The 14,950-nt window shown below is 39.2% G+C and overlaps 1 protein-coding gene across 2 annotated transcripts in view; it reads left to right on the top strand.

Moving 5' to 3' along the window:
* Window positions 1-14,950, top strand: part of MAPKAPK3 (MAPK activated protein kinase 3) — a 93,214-nt gene that overhangs the window by 55,139 nt on the left and 23,125 nt on the right. The window lies entirely within an intron of this gene.

Here is a 14,950-nt window from a genome sequence, read left to right as displayed (position 1 = left end):
TTTTAATTCAGATCCTCTAACTCTATACCATTTTATTTAATAGTCTTTTATTTAACTCAACTGTTTTTTGACATATAAAGAAATTGAGTCAAAATGGGAAAAGAGCTCTTTTTTATATCGTGATCTCTGTCTCTCTATGTCTTTCTATCTGTGTGTGTGTATCTCTGTCTCTGTGTGGATCTCCTCTTTTTTTTCTTCTCTTCTTCCCCTCCCCCACTTCCTATTCCCCCCTCTCTGTCTCTCCCTCTATCTCTCTGTCTCTCCCTTTCCCTCTCTTTCTTTCTCTCTCTTTCTGTCTCTCTCTTTCCCCCTCTCTTCCTTCTCCTTCTCCCTCTCTTCCTCTCCCTCTCCCTCTCTCTCTCCCTCTTCCTCTCTTTCTCTTTCTCCTCCTTCCTCTCCTCCTTCTCCCTCTCCCTCTCCTTCTCCTCTTCTCGCTGTCTCCTTCTCCTTCTCCCTCCCTCTCCCTCTCCCTCTCCCTTTTCCTCTCCCTCTCCTTCTCCCCTTCTCGCTGTCTCCTTCTCCCTCTCCCTCTCCTTCTCCCTCTCTCTTTCTCTCTCCCTCTCCCTCTCTTTTTCTCTCTCCCTTTCTGTCTCTCTCCCCCCTCTTTCTCCTTCTCCCTCTCCTCCTTCTCCTCCCTCTCCCTCTCCTTCTCCTCCTTCTCCCTCTCCTTCTCCCTCTCCTTCCCCCTCTCCCTCTCCTTCCCCCTCTCCCTCTCCTTCCTCTGCCTCTCTCTCTCCCTCTCCCTCTCTCTCTTCTTCTCCCTCTCCCTCTCTCTCTTTCTCTCTTTCTCTGTCTCTCCCTGTGTGTCTCTCTCCCCCTCATATACACTTGGCACAATGGTGTGTCTGAAGCATCTCTGGAAGCAAGGAGACTACATCCTATTAGCAATCATGACTAAGCAATTAATTTCAAAACTACGTTTCCCAGCAAAGACAGTTTCATTTATAGCCTCTCCTCTCTGAGAGTTGGAAGGCTTCCTCTTAAACACCACACCCCCCCAGGCTTCCTTTCATTTGAGAAACCTGGCTGTCCACTCCTGCCAATAGTTCTTGCTGGCAGGATTGGAAAGTGATGACTAAAGCTGTGTACCCACCATGCCAAGATGAGAGGGGGAGGATAAAGAACCCAGCAGACAAATGGGGGGGGGGCGACAAAACAAGGAGTCCATCCTGGCAGCCAGATTGTTGTCAGCAAGTTTGTGGGACAGATTTCTGTGATCGTGTCTCTCTGGCCGGAAGGCATTCAAGAGCACAATGATCTCCTGCACACACGCTGTAAGGATTCATTCCCTGGATATGGGACGGGGACAGCTCTTTCACAGAATCATAAAATCAAGACTCTTTGTAGAGTTAGAAGGCAGCCCCATTCCCACTCAGATTGCCCTGTTGTCATTCAACAAGCATTAATTAGGTGCCTACTATATCCCAGGCATTATGTCAACAGCTGAGAGGCAATAAAACCAGTCCCTGACCTCAAGAAGCTTCTGTTCTAACTATTGAGAGAACATGTGCTCGACTAGGTACATAATATATACAAAGCAGACACAAATCAGCCCGAAAGGAGAAGATTGGGGAAAGTAAGAGGAGGGAATGGGAGCCAGAACATTCCAGGACTTGAAGGGGCTGGGGCGGGGGAAGGAAGGGGAGAGTCAGGACAAAGACATGGAGTATCATGTGCAGAGAACAAGTGATCCAGTGTAGCTGGAGTGTAGTATTATTGTTCCGACACTTTGTGACGTCATTTGAAGTTTTCTTGGGAGAGATACTGGAGTGATTTGCCAGTTCATTTTACAGATGAGAAAACTGAGGCAAACAGAGTTAAGTGACTTGCCTAAAATCACACAGCTAATAAGTGTCTGAGGCTGGATTTGAACTCAGGAAGATTCGTCTTTCTCACTCTAAGCTCGGCACTCTATCCACTGCACCACCTACCTAGTTGCTCTTATTGGGTATAGGGGGCATAGTAAATTTATTAAGAATGAAAAAATAAGAAGGGGCCAGGATGTAAGGAGAACTTTATTTATCTGAAGTTCAGAGAGCTTTGCATTTGATCTTAAAGATAATATGGAGCCACTGAAGTGAACCACTAAAGCTTATTGAGTACAAGGGATAGGAATAGTGGGGGTGACATGATCAGACCTAATAATTATTGATAAATAAATCCTGATCTCTAAAGTCCTTTCCATTTCTGAATCATTTGATTCTGTGAACCAGAATGAATTAATGATGGAATTTCAGGCAGTAGGAGAAGTGGGAAGGCATGGGGGCAGGAATGGGAAGGCTTTTTTTTTTTCTGAGGATGGGAGGAATTCCTGAGGCCCTTCAAATGATTCCACATAAACCAGTATATAAAGTAGTACTCCTACCTCTCAAAATGAATGAATGAATAAAATATACCCCTGAGTCTTCAGAATAACCCTCTTAAAACAGGCTAGTAGCAAAAGGAGGCACAGGAAGAGGTTTCTGATATTGGACATCTAACTACCACCCATACAGCTCTTAATCCATGTAATTTGTCAGTACTAACTGAAGCTCACCAGCAGCTCCTCATGGGCTGGGGAGCAGGGAGAGAGGGGGAGGCGCCATGGTTCTAAACAACCCTTTACTAAACAAACCTTCTGTGCTCCTTTCTTATTCTGTGTCTGTCTCCTGTTTCTTTGACCCTCACTTGTAGTTTGGTTGATGAATCTTATTTACTCTTCTTGGTACCATATTGCCCCCAGGTTACTTCTCTCAGCTTGCCAGGATAGGCTAAGTTTCAAGAGGATTTCAGATGAACTTACGAATGCTCTGACTTTGAGACCTTTTACTTCATCCTGTAATGTACTTCAGGTGTAGAGAGAGAGTTCAAAGATTGGTGATCTTACGATAAGTCCAACCACATGTTTTGTTGTGTGGGGAGGGGGCTTCCTATTTCTCAGACCTGGACTGTACCCTCATAGTAATAGCAGGATACCACAGGGCAACACAGGTCAGCGAGAGTCCGGGTGTGAGGGCTGGAAGGTGACAATCACTCCTGGAAATGTTTTGGGTTTTTTTAGAATTGGCTAAGGAGCAGTGGGGAAGGCCTGCCCCTCCTGTGTCATCTGCCTGACAAAGCTCTGATCTGCTGTGCTAGTCATAGACCTAACCCACAATTTTAAGGAGTCTTCAGGCATGATATGGGTTGACTGGTCTTTTGTTGTGATCCTCATAGGGACTAAGAACTGTAACTCATTCTGTCTTCTCCCTTCTTTCTTATCCCATCTAACTCTTATCCTACACTGAATTTAGGGCTTTTATTTGTTATTTTATTATTTTTATATTTATTTTTTTCCAAACTGATTGCTTTATTGTTCTGTGAGGGTAATAGTAACTTATTTAAAATGTAACTCTCCTCAGAGTCCTACTACAAAGATCTGGGCCCATTTAATAATTCAGTATTCAAATAAGGCATTTAATAAGTATTTTTTGAAAGGGTTTAACTGTGTGCCACACAATTACATACTGTTTACATGATTCTATAACTGTATTCACTGCCTAGTTAGCATTTGACTCTAGCAAATACCAGAAGTCACCCTTCTCCATGGAATATGTGTGCCATGAATGAATGAGCATGGTGGCTACTGAATTATTTTTCCCCTAAGGCAGTAATGACTGCCTCTCTCATTTTCCTCTTTAAGCCTTCCCTCTTCTCTACGTCTCCCAACTTGAGGGAGGGGACATGACCTGTCTGTCAGCTAAATGAGTCCAGACATCCATGAACCAATATTGCAAGACAAAGGAAAACAAACCACCACCTGATGAGGCAGAAGAACCATTCACAAGAAAGCATGAAACTGTCGGTGAAAGTTCCTGCATAGTTTAAAAGAGAAATAAGAATTGTGAGAGCAGAATTTATGATCTTCACTGCAGAAATAATTGGCAGAATAGGAAAACTTGAACCTACAGTGACAAGCCTCGCCAAAGAATCAAAAGAGAAAACAAATGATTGAAAATTCAAATATGCTGAAGTGAAAAACAATCTGAAAGAAGAGGAGTAAAAAGCAACATGAAACAAAAACATGATCACCATGCACGTAAAAAATATTGATTTCAAAAACAGGATATATAAAGGAAATTTAAGGATTATACATATAACTTGAGGGATCGAATAGAGGAAGACTTGGCAAGCCTCTATGGAAGAACTGGACTCGGAATCTCTTTGGTGTAGGAGCTGCCAATGAAGAATCCTTTCTGTCAGTACAGCTTGAGTTGCCTGGAACTCTGAGAGTTTACTTGCTCAGGATCATACGGTCAATGTATGTCAAGATTTGAACTTGGCTAGTTCTGGTTCGGAGTCTACCTCACCATCCACATTTCAACACATTGCCTCACAGCATTCATTGTCCTTTTCTGATATTTTGTGTGGGATTCTCCTCTTCCTAACTTATCTATGACTTCCTCAAGAATAGAGTATTTAAAAAAAAAGACTATATAAAAAGATAATAAAATAAAAAATAAAATAAATAAAATAAAATTTAAGGCATTATATATAACTATCAAAAAAAAAAAAAGAATAGAGCTTATTTTTCCTGCTACCTCTTTGTCCTCTACAATACCTGGCACAAAACTGGGCATATTGTAAAGACTCAGGAAAAATTGATCAATTGATTAATTTTTATTTCCAGTGTTATTGTTGGGGATAGATTGAGGCTTAGGTCATTGCAAGTAGTGAGTAGAGATAAGAATAGAAATATATATGTTATATATAATAGAGGCAAGTAGAGATAAGAATAGAAAGGTCTTTTATTCCAGTATGATAACTTCAGCTTTTAAAGCCATTTGATAAGGCAATGTTCTTCTGGTTATCTGGAGTCGTGTGATCATGATGCTTAAGTCGCTAACCAGAGACTATATTTTCTGGTGTCCACATCCCACATATTCCTTCCATGTCCCTACTTTCTGCATTTCACTGTCACATTCCTCCTCTTCGGCCATAACTTCTAGATGGCTCTTACCAACTCCTCCTCCTTCTCTACACTCTCTTTATTCTCATGTATCCCAAGAGGCTGCTGTTCAGACTCTTTCCCTTTTTCAGTGTACTTCATTGGATCCGTGATCTCGGCTGTGTGAATGTTCTATCAGTTACCATTGAAACTTCTCTATGTCTTCTTAGATTTTGTGGCTATCAGTGCAGCACTCACACAGCCTAGTTGGTTGCTTTTCACTCTTCCTACATGAGTTGAGGACCTACTTTTCCATTCATAAATTACCCTGATGGTATCTTTTATGTTGCTTTTCCACGTAAGACATTGTCATAGCCTACTTACTCTTCATTGTGTGTCTTTACACTGTTATTGGATCACTTGCAAGGTTGTCCTCAGAAATCATAGTGTCTTATGATTTATAGCCAAATAAAATCTCCAGGGGAATATTGTCATTTAAAAAGATGTACTTTTGTGTCAGCAAGTGGCTTAGGGTGACTGAACGTGTTGGACAGTTTCTTAAATGCAGTCTAGTTCTCTTGCCTCTTTCTATGCTATTCTGGATTGAGCTCATGATTTACCTGTGCTATCTATGATGTTATATGTAAGTATGTATAGATATATGTATATTTATGCATAAAGTATCCATATATGTGTGTGATATAACATATATCACGAGAAGCATGGACAAAAGGCTAGCTCCAAAGTTAGGAAGACATGAATTCTAGTATAGCTTCTGACACATACTGGCTATATAATTCTGGGCAAGGCATTCTCAGTATTCCCAAGGCAATTCTTCAAGAGTCTAAGATTCAGAACAGTAACTGATCTGTACTGACAGAAGGAATTTTCTCCTTGGGAGTTCCCTATGCTGAAGAATTACATATATGTGTGTGTGTGAGTGGGTATCTTTATTTTTTATGTATGCATACATGCACACATATCTACATATATGTGTCTAGTATATACTCTACATATCTACTCTGTGAGTTAATAAAATATACTTCATCTACTTTGTTTTTCCAATGTGGATTATTAGACCACTTCTTTCAACAACCATGGCTCTCACTGAAAAAGCCCTATAGTGTTCTGGAAGCTTAATATAATCAGGACAATATGGTCTACAAACAAGTGCTTCCATAAATATCTTTTCATCACCAGAAAATTCAATTATTTGGATTTGGTATAAGATCTCTTCTATGATCTGAAGACTTTGGTGAAGCTTATATCTCCTTTTTATGCCTTACTTGATACTCAGCCGATCACTGGACAGAGCTATTTCCAACAGAGCTAATCTCATGGCATCATATAACTTTTATGTATACATGGGAGAGATATTTTGTTTAAGAAAAGCCTTTAAGGCCTGGAGAGCCTTACACGAACTGATGCTGAGTGAAACGAGCAGGACCAGGAGATCATTATATACTTCAACAACAATATTATATGATGATCAATTCTGATGACGTGGTCCTCTTCAGCAATGAGATGAGCCAAATCAGGTCCAGTAAAGCAGTAATGAACTGAACCAACTACACCTAGCTAAAGAACTTTGGGAGATGACTAAGAACCATTACATTGAATTCCCAATCTCTATATTTTCACCTGCTTGCATTTTGGATTTCCTTCATAGGCTAATTGTACAATATTTCAGAGTCCAATTCTTTTTGTATAGCAAAATAATGGTTTGGACATGTATACTTATTTTGTATTTAATTTATACTTTAATATATTTAACATCTATTGGTCATCCTGCCATCTAGGGGAGGGGGTGAGGGAAGGAGGGGAAAAATTGGAACAAAAGGTTTGGCAATTCTCAGTGCTGTAAAATTACCCATGCATATAACTTGTAAATAAAAAGGTATTTAAAAATAAGAAAAGGCTTTAAAAGTGCATATTTTTCATAACTAACAGATGTGAGATAGATGTTAGATTCTCCAGTACAATTTAGTGTTTTCCATACATTTCAATCAGCTATGTTACTCTGAAGAGGGAATCTACTATTAAAAAATCATCTTCATGAGCTTTCCTGTTTCCTTCGCATGTTTTCATCAAGGAAATCCTTGTACATGTGTAGACTATTCTTATAAAGATTTTCTAGAGATGAAAAAATGGACATCTGCTTTTGAATTTTGTCTTAAAGATCTTTTTTGGGGGGAGATAAATAATACCATAATTCATTTGGAATTGTCCCTTTCCCCCTCTTTTTCATTCTCTTAGAATCTTTCTCTTTTGAGATTTAAAAAAAAAAAAAGCAATCCCCAAGTGCCTTTAAATTGTGCTGCCTCCAGCATTGGAAACCAGTAGGTTTCTCCCACATTTGGCCAATGTAACCATACTTCCTGATTTCATTTCTTTAAGTGCCATTGCCTCAGTAAATCCAGGGCTAGGTGAGGCAGTGCAACTGTGGCGGTTCCACTCTTGTCAGTGCTGAGAACAGAGCACCATAATTATTTAGAAGCTGAAGTGGGAGATTTTTGGAAAAGAACTCAGCCACTTTCAGGAGGCTATAAATAATGAACGAATGAATCATTGCCCACATATTTAACTATCTGAGCAGGCATTTACTGGTGCTTTCCTGGAATTGCTTCCTTATCATCATAAAAACCACAGTCACTGATACCAGGAGAGTGTTCTTGAAATTCCATCACACAAAAAAATGGCAGTCACCTACGGACCATTTTCCAGAACTCTGAAATGGTAGAGCTATAGCCTAAATTCTTTGTTTAAAAAAGGGAGTTGATAAAAAGGAAGCACTTTGTGATGAGAGAATTGGTTATTGATTGATTATAAATCTGGAAAGCTCTATAGAACTTTCTAAAAATACATCCCTTTGCCTCTCAGCATTCTGACTTATGGTAGAGCTTTGATCCTCTATAGTTGTCTACATACCCCCTCCTCTCTTATGGGTCTGTATTCAAATCTTTAAATAAACTGAAAGTTTAACCCAAAACCAGCCATCAGACTCAGTGCTCAATTCAGCTACAGAATGATAGACTTCTCTAAAAATACTATTGACAGCTTTAACTTTCCCATAGGGAAACTGTAGTCACTTCTTAAAAGCAGTCATTGATTAAAAGGCTAATGATGGGACTTTTAGTTAAAATGTTTTATCTAAAAGGCACTTATCTAGGATACAATGTTTTCTAGGGACAAAGGATAATTAAAAGTGATCTTTTTGTTCTCTCTTTGCAACCAGGTATTCCTATGTTCCTCAATCTCAGATTAGTAAATCATTATGGAAATCCATTTCAAAATCATGCCCATCACCATCAATGACCAGACATTTAACCAAGCACTATGCTAGACACTAGGCACACAAAATAAAAATGAAACAATCCTTGTCCCCAAAAGAGCTAACATTCTATTGAGGGATACATATGCATAAAAAAATATACAAAATATGATAGATAACACTCTTCTTCAGTCTAGTTAACCTGAGCCTGAGGACTTTTCATATTGCCTTTTATTCTTCCCTATTTATCTAGAATCACACCAGAATTTTCATAGGTAATTTTAATCAGCATTTATCCTACAAAGTCTCTCCAAGGTTAAAGTGTTCTTTAGATACCTCATCATGGCATGGAGGTGAACTAGCAGGATCTGCTAGTATGGAGCAGCTAGGTAGTGCAGTGGATAGAGCACCAGCCCTGAAGTCAGGAGGACCTGAGTTCAAATCCAGCCTCAGACACTTAACACTTCCTAGCTGTGTGACTCTGGGCAAGTCACTTAACCCCAAATGCCTCAGGAAAAAAAAAAGCGCTAAGCAAAGGATCTGCTGATAGAATGAAAAATTCAGGCAGGTGCCACATGCTAGAAAGACTCTGAGGATGAGCTTGCAGTGGCTCGAGGGAATGATGTAGCCCATTGCTCTAGTTAGCCATCAGGTGACAAATTTATTTGATCTCAGTGATTCATGGAGGCCACTCGGATAATCGGGCTACAATATGCATTGGTGAAGGGAACTTCACACTAATAAAAATAAGGTTCCTCACAATAATGAAATACTAATATTCTGGAATATTAGGCAAGGTGAAGTTATGTTAATGATTTACTAACTTCCAACATGAAGATTTATGTATCTTTTAGAACCTCTCTTTTGCATGGACCATTTTTCCATTTAGAGAGGGAATTATTAATGTGTGGAAATATCTCAGTTTGATTAGTCTTTGTCTGGAATTAATTCTAAAATGTTACTGATTGTCATATTTTATTTTGTTCTTTACAACTTATTTCCCAGATTATGTTATGCCTTTTCCCCTCTTTCTGCAAGTATTGCTATGGACATTGACCAATGCAGTAAAATTGTAAGACGATCCGCTTCCTTGAGTATAGGAATGCCTCTTTGCAGAATGGCTTCATTACCTGGAGGATAGGGGTTGGCAGTGGGCAATGATTTCATTATCCAGAGGAGTATTTGTTGTTCTTGTTCAGTCATTTCAATCATATCTGATTCCATTTGGAGTTCTCTTGGCAAAGATATTGCAGTGATTTGCCATTTTCTTCTCCAAGTCATTTTACAGATGAGGAAACTGAGGCAAATAGAATTAAATGACATGCCTAGGGTCAAACAGCCAGTAAGTATATGAAGCAACATTTGGACTCAAGAAGATGAGTTTTCTTGACTTGAGGCCGAGCATCCTACCCCTTGTGCCACTTAGTTGATTGGACCAATTGTGATGTCATGTGCCTTATCTACCATAGGAAACAAATTTCAATGAAGCTAGTGGATCTCTCCCAGGATTCCTGATCCTATGATAAAGTGGGGGACAAAAGCCCAAATCCAGGGATGGCTCCAGTCAGGAAGGAGCTCTCATCATTTTAGGCTGGGATGAGGAAGATGTGCACTTTCAAGATGAAAGTAATCCAAATTCTATTTGTAATAGAAAAACATGTCATAGAATACTGATGGTATAAATAGAAAGAGCTGTATATTGAAATCAGAGGCACAGGCCATCATCATCATTTCCCAGTGGCTATCAATTGTGATTTATAAGCATAGCCAGTATACAGATCAAGTCACTGATGCAACAATTGGTGGTGAACAGTTCTAGCAAAGAAACTTTGGGAAACTTGACCTTTCTGACTTCTTCCTTGGAATCAGTCAGTCTAAGCAACATTTATAGAGAAATTATAATGTTTTCATTACCACTATCCAATGTAGTTCTGGGGGATACAGAGATATCTACCAGTAACAGTTTACATTTCTATAATATTTGAAAATTTATAAAGCACTTTCTTTTTTTTTTAATTTTTATTTAATAATTACTTTATATTGACACTTGTTTCTGTTCCGATTTTGTTTTCCCTCCCTCCCTCTACCCCCTCCCCTAGATGGCAAGCAGTCCTTTATATGTTGGATATGTTGCAGTATATCCTAGATACAATATATGTTTGCAGAACTGAACAGTTCTCTTGTTGCATAGGGAGAATTGGATTCAGAAGGTATAAATAATCCGGGAAGAAAAACAAAAATGCAGATAGTTCACATTCGTTTCCCAGTGTTCTTTCTTTGGGTGTAGCTGCTTTTGTCCGTCATTTATCAATTGAAACTCAGGTCTCTTTGTCAAAGAAATCCACTTCTATCAAAATATGTCCTCATACAATATCGTTGTCGAAGTGTATAATGATCTCCTGGTTCTGCTCATTTCACTTAGCATCAGTTCATTAAGTCTCGCCAGTCCTCTCTGTATTCATCCTGCTGGTCATTTCTTACAGAGCAATAATATTCCATAACATTCATATACCACAATTTACCCAACCATCCTCCAATTGATGGGCATCCATTCATTTTCCAGTTTCTAGCCACTACAAACAGGGCTGCTACAAACATTTTGGCACATACAGGTCCCTTTCCCTTCTTTAGTATTTCTTTGGGATATAAGCCCAGTAGAAACACTGCTGGATCAAAGGGTATGCACAATTTGATAATTTTGGGGCATAATTCCAGATTGCTCTCCAGAATGGTTGGATTCGTTCACAACTCCACCAACAATGCATTAGTGTCCCAGTTTTCCCGCATCCCCTCCAACATTCATCATTATTTTTTCCTGTCATCTTAGCCAATCTGACAGGTGTGTAGTGGTATCTCAGAGTTGTCTTAATTTGCATTTCTCTGATCAATAATGATTTGGAACACTCTTTCATGTGAGTGGTAATAGTTTCAATTTCATCCTCTGAAAATTGTTCATATCCTTTGACCATTTATCAATTGGAGAATGGCTTGATTTCTTATAAATTTGAGTCAGTTCTCTATATATTTTGGAAATGAGGCCTTTATCAGAATCTTTAACTGTGAAGATGTTTTCCCAGTTTGTTGCTTCCCTTCTAATCTTGTTTGCATTAGTTTTATTACAAAGCACTTTCCACATAATAACTCTTAAGATTTGAAGTGACTTACCAGTTGTCACATGGCTAGAAAATGTTTCAGGCAGCTCTCCAGGTCTTATGCCTGGGAATTTGGTGATTTTTCCATTATGCCATTCCTATCCCTTGCTCTTAAAGAAGACCTTTACAATGTAGTTAGAGAGACAGGACTCTTGTTAATCTAAGTTCCATGAAGGCAGAAACTATCTTTCTTTGTGCTTATATTTGCATTCCCACTCCTTGCCTAGTGCATGGCACATAATAAGTGATCAATAAATGCATGTTGACTTGACATAGGAAACAGAGAATAAGAAAACATGGTATTGGGAATTCATTACAGAGTCCCCAAAGTCAGGTGACTTAGGGTCCTACTTTTAACTTAATCACAATTTGGACAAATCCCTTCCCCTCTTTACTGTTTGTAAAACAAAAGCATTCAATCCAGATCTAGTTAAGTCAGTGATTCAGGGTTCTTCCTGATTCTAACAGGAAATAGCCTAAACTTGATGGTAGAATAAAAATGCTGGAACAATTAAGATAAGGAAGAGATTGCAAATTAGAAGAAGATTTCATGGAGGAAATGAAACTTCTTCAGGTTATGAGAAATTAATAAATGGACAGAAAGGAGCAAGGCAATAAATAAAGGGGAGGAGTCTGAGCAAGAGCTCAAAGATGGGGATTCCTCTGGCCTATCTGATGGAAGAAGAGCATCTGCATTATGGTGCCAAATGAGGAGATCTAGCTAGTCCTAGCTCTACCACTCCCACGCACATAATGTTTGGGTAAATAACCTCTTCTTTTGTGCCTCAGTTTCCCCATAGGTAAGGGAGATATTACCTTCTCTATCAAACTCATGGAAGTGTTGTGATGGAAACTCTTTGCAAACTATAAAGGCCATGGAAATACAAATTTTTCTTTTTTCACTAATTCTGTGGTGTGGAGATCCTCCCTCCTATAACCAGTCTGGGAGTGGAGGGATAACATCTGTCCCAGGTCTGTTTTCTGGCAATCAATAGTCAGCAACCAGTCAGAAGAGACTTCTTGGGGCTAGGAAGCCCCTCTCATATTCCGGGAGAAATGAGTCACCAGCGAAGAAAGGGCTAATAGAGTAGAGATAAACATCCCGTCTCTGTTAAGTGATTTCTCCGACCAGGGTCCCATGGCTGCCTCCTTGCTCTTCAATGCTTCCACAAACAAGAGTCCTACATGTCTCTGTCTCTTGTCTGGCACACTACAATGGGTACTAATACTCAGTGAACAAAATTTTCTCTGCAGTTCAGAAGATAAGCCAGTTCTGTGATTTTTTAAAGTCTATATTAAAGTGGTTGTCCTAATCCTAAACTCAGATTATAGGTGAGTGCTTTGGAGATGGCAGGTACCTCAGTTGATATTAATTATTTCTACTTTTACCTAGAATCACTTCCCCTATAAATCAGGTCTTTCTCCATACCTTCACTTTCCTCTGAGGTAAAGAGTTAGATTTGAACATGGCTTTGATGAGGAGGTCATTCTAGCTTGAGATCATAACCATTAGAAAACAGAATCCTATTTTCTTGAAAGAAATAATCTGAACTGAAAAGGACCGTCTAGTCTTTTCTAGTTTATCCACCAAGTCCATGTGACTTTAACTAAATCACACCCTTCAAAGGGTGTGAAAGTGAAGGGGTTAGACTAGGTGATCTCTCAGGTCCCTTCCCTTCTAGATATCTATGTCTCTAATAACCTACGATTAGCAGCCCTCTGCTAGGTTAAAAAAAAACAAACCTAAGAATTAAATAATATATATGGCTGTCATGGACCACTATTGATTTGGATTGAGCTTGCAATCGAAAAGCCTCAGATTTTCTTTTCAAATGAATAACTAATCATTCTTCCTCATTTTGCACTTGTTCGGCTGACTCTTTTTTCCTTTAAACACAAATGAGGACTTTTTATCCCCATTAAATTCATCTTATTAGATTCAACCTCTCAAGATGATCACACAGAGTAACATCTGGGGCCTAGGAGGGAATCACTGGCTGGGTGTCTCTGGGTCTGCTCGGCTCATTTGGTTGCAGCAGGAGGCCAGGCTTTTGGATGTGATCTCAGTATGATCCATTTAGCTCTGCTTTGTGTCCCCAAATCTCATAAAGACATTCCCTCGGTCACAGGCGAGCTAGATCAAAACATGCAATTGGCAGCAGCACAGTATGGTAGGAAGAGCTGGGCCCTTGATGTCAGGAGGCCTGGACAACTCACTGTATAATCTGTGGCAAGTGGGCTCATCTGCTGTAGCCTTGATTTCTCCATCTGTAAAATGGGGGGGGGGGATAGTGCCTGCTCTGCTTACTTTACAGAATAAAGTGACATGATAGATTTAAAGACACTTTAGAAAGTTAAAAGCATCCGGCAGAACTCTGCTTTTAGAACTAGTGCAAATTCTTGGCTCTCATACTTAGAATCTATATGCCTTTGGGCAAAATCACTTAACTTCTCTCTGCTCTGGCTCCTTTGTAAAATGGAGATAATAATACCCATACTAATTACTTCACAAGCTTGCTATAAGGCCCCAGAGTAATGGAAAACATGTAAGGCAGTATAATAATGTTTTATATATAATATTATAGTTATTTATTATATTATTTATATGTTATAAAGATTATATAGTATATTTTAATAGTTATATATTATATTAATGATTCTGTATTGCATATTAATGATTATATATTATAATTCATATATAATGAGTGTATATATATACATATATGTGTATGTATGATACCTATGTAAAACATTATAGACCACCAAAAGACCATCAAAACCCAGAACAGTTGATTTTCATAGTGGGTAACATGCCAAGCTTGATGTCAGAAAGATTCTTCTTCCAGAGTTCAAATCTGGCTTCAGATATTTACTAGCTCACACCATGACCCAGCCAGGTTCCTCTGAGGCAGAAGAAGGCAGGCAAGGAGTGAGAAGCCATCATGAAGGGAAGGGTGGGAAGTGTCCTGGGTATCAGCTCTGTCTTTATGCTTCTCTAGCCTTGAGAACCCAGTAATGTCAGACACAAAATAATGCATTTCTTGCTTTGGTTCCAGAATGATGATAATGATCACAGCTCACATGTATGTATGTATGTAGTATGTTTATGTCATTTCACACAAGCAGAAACAGATGAACTATCTTGGCCGAGATTATACTTCCAGTATGGGTCAGAACAAGGATTCACATCCATATATGTCTTCCCTCCCCAAGTCTGGTTCTTATAAATGCAGGGAGTTGGTTTTTTTTTTTTTTTCATCGGGAGTCCTCTCTTTTCATAGAAGAACAATCCAAAATAATTCAAATCAAACCTAGCATTTATTAAGTGCCAGATACCATGCCCCAGGTATTGTGCTCAGCACTGAGATTGGAGCAAAATTGGAGAAGAATGAAGTTGGGGTGTTGTCCTTAAAGAGGAGAGTGTCAGGGAAACCAGCCAATGAGAGAGAGAGACAGAGACATAGACAGACACACACACACACACACACACACACACAGAAAGAGTGAGAGAGAGAGAGACAGAAACAGAGACACAGACACACACACACACACACACACACACACACGGAAAAAGTGAGAGAGAGAGACAGAAACAGAGACACAGATACAGACACACACACA

This window comes from Antechinus flavipes, chromosome 1 (genome assembly GCF_016432865.1).
Source record: "Antechinus flavipes isolate AdamAnt ecotype Samford, QLD, Australia chromosome 1, AdamAnt_v2, whole genome shotgun sequence".
Lineage (NCBI taxonomy): Eukaryota > Metazoa > Chordata > Mammalia > Dasyuromorphia > Dasyuridae > Antechinus > Antechinus flavipes.
This window is presented reverse-complemented; position numbering and strand designations above follow the sequence as displayed.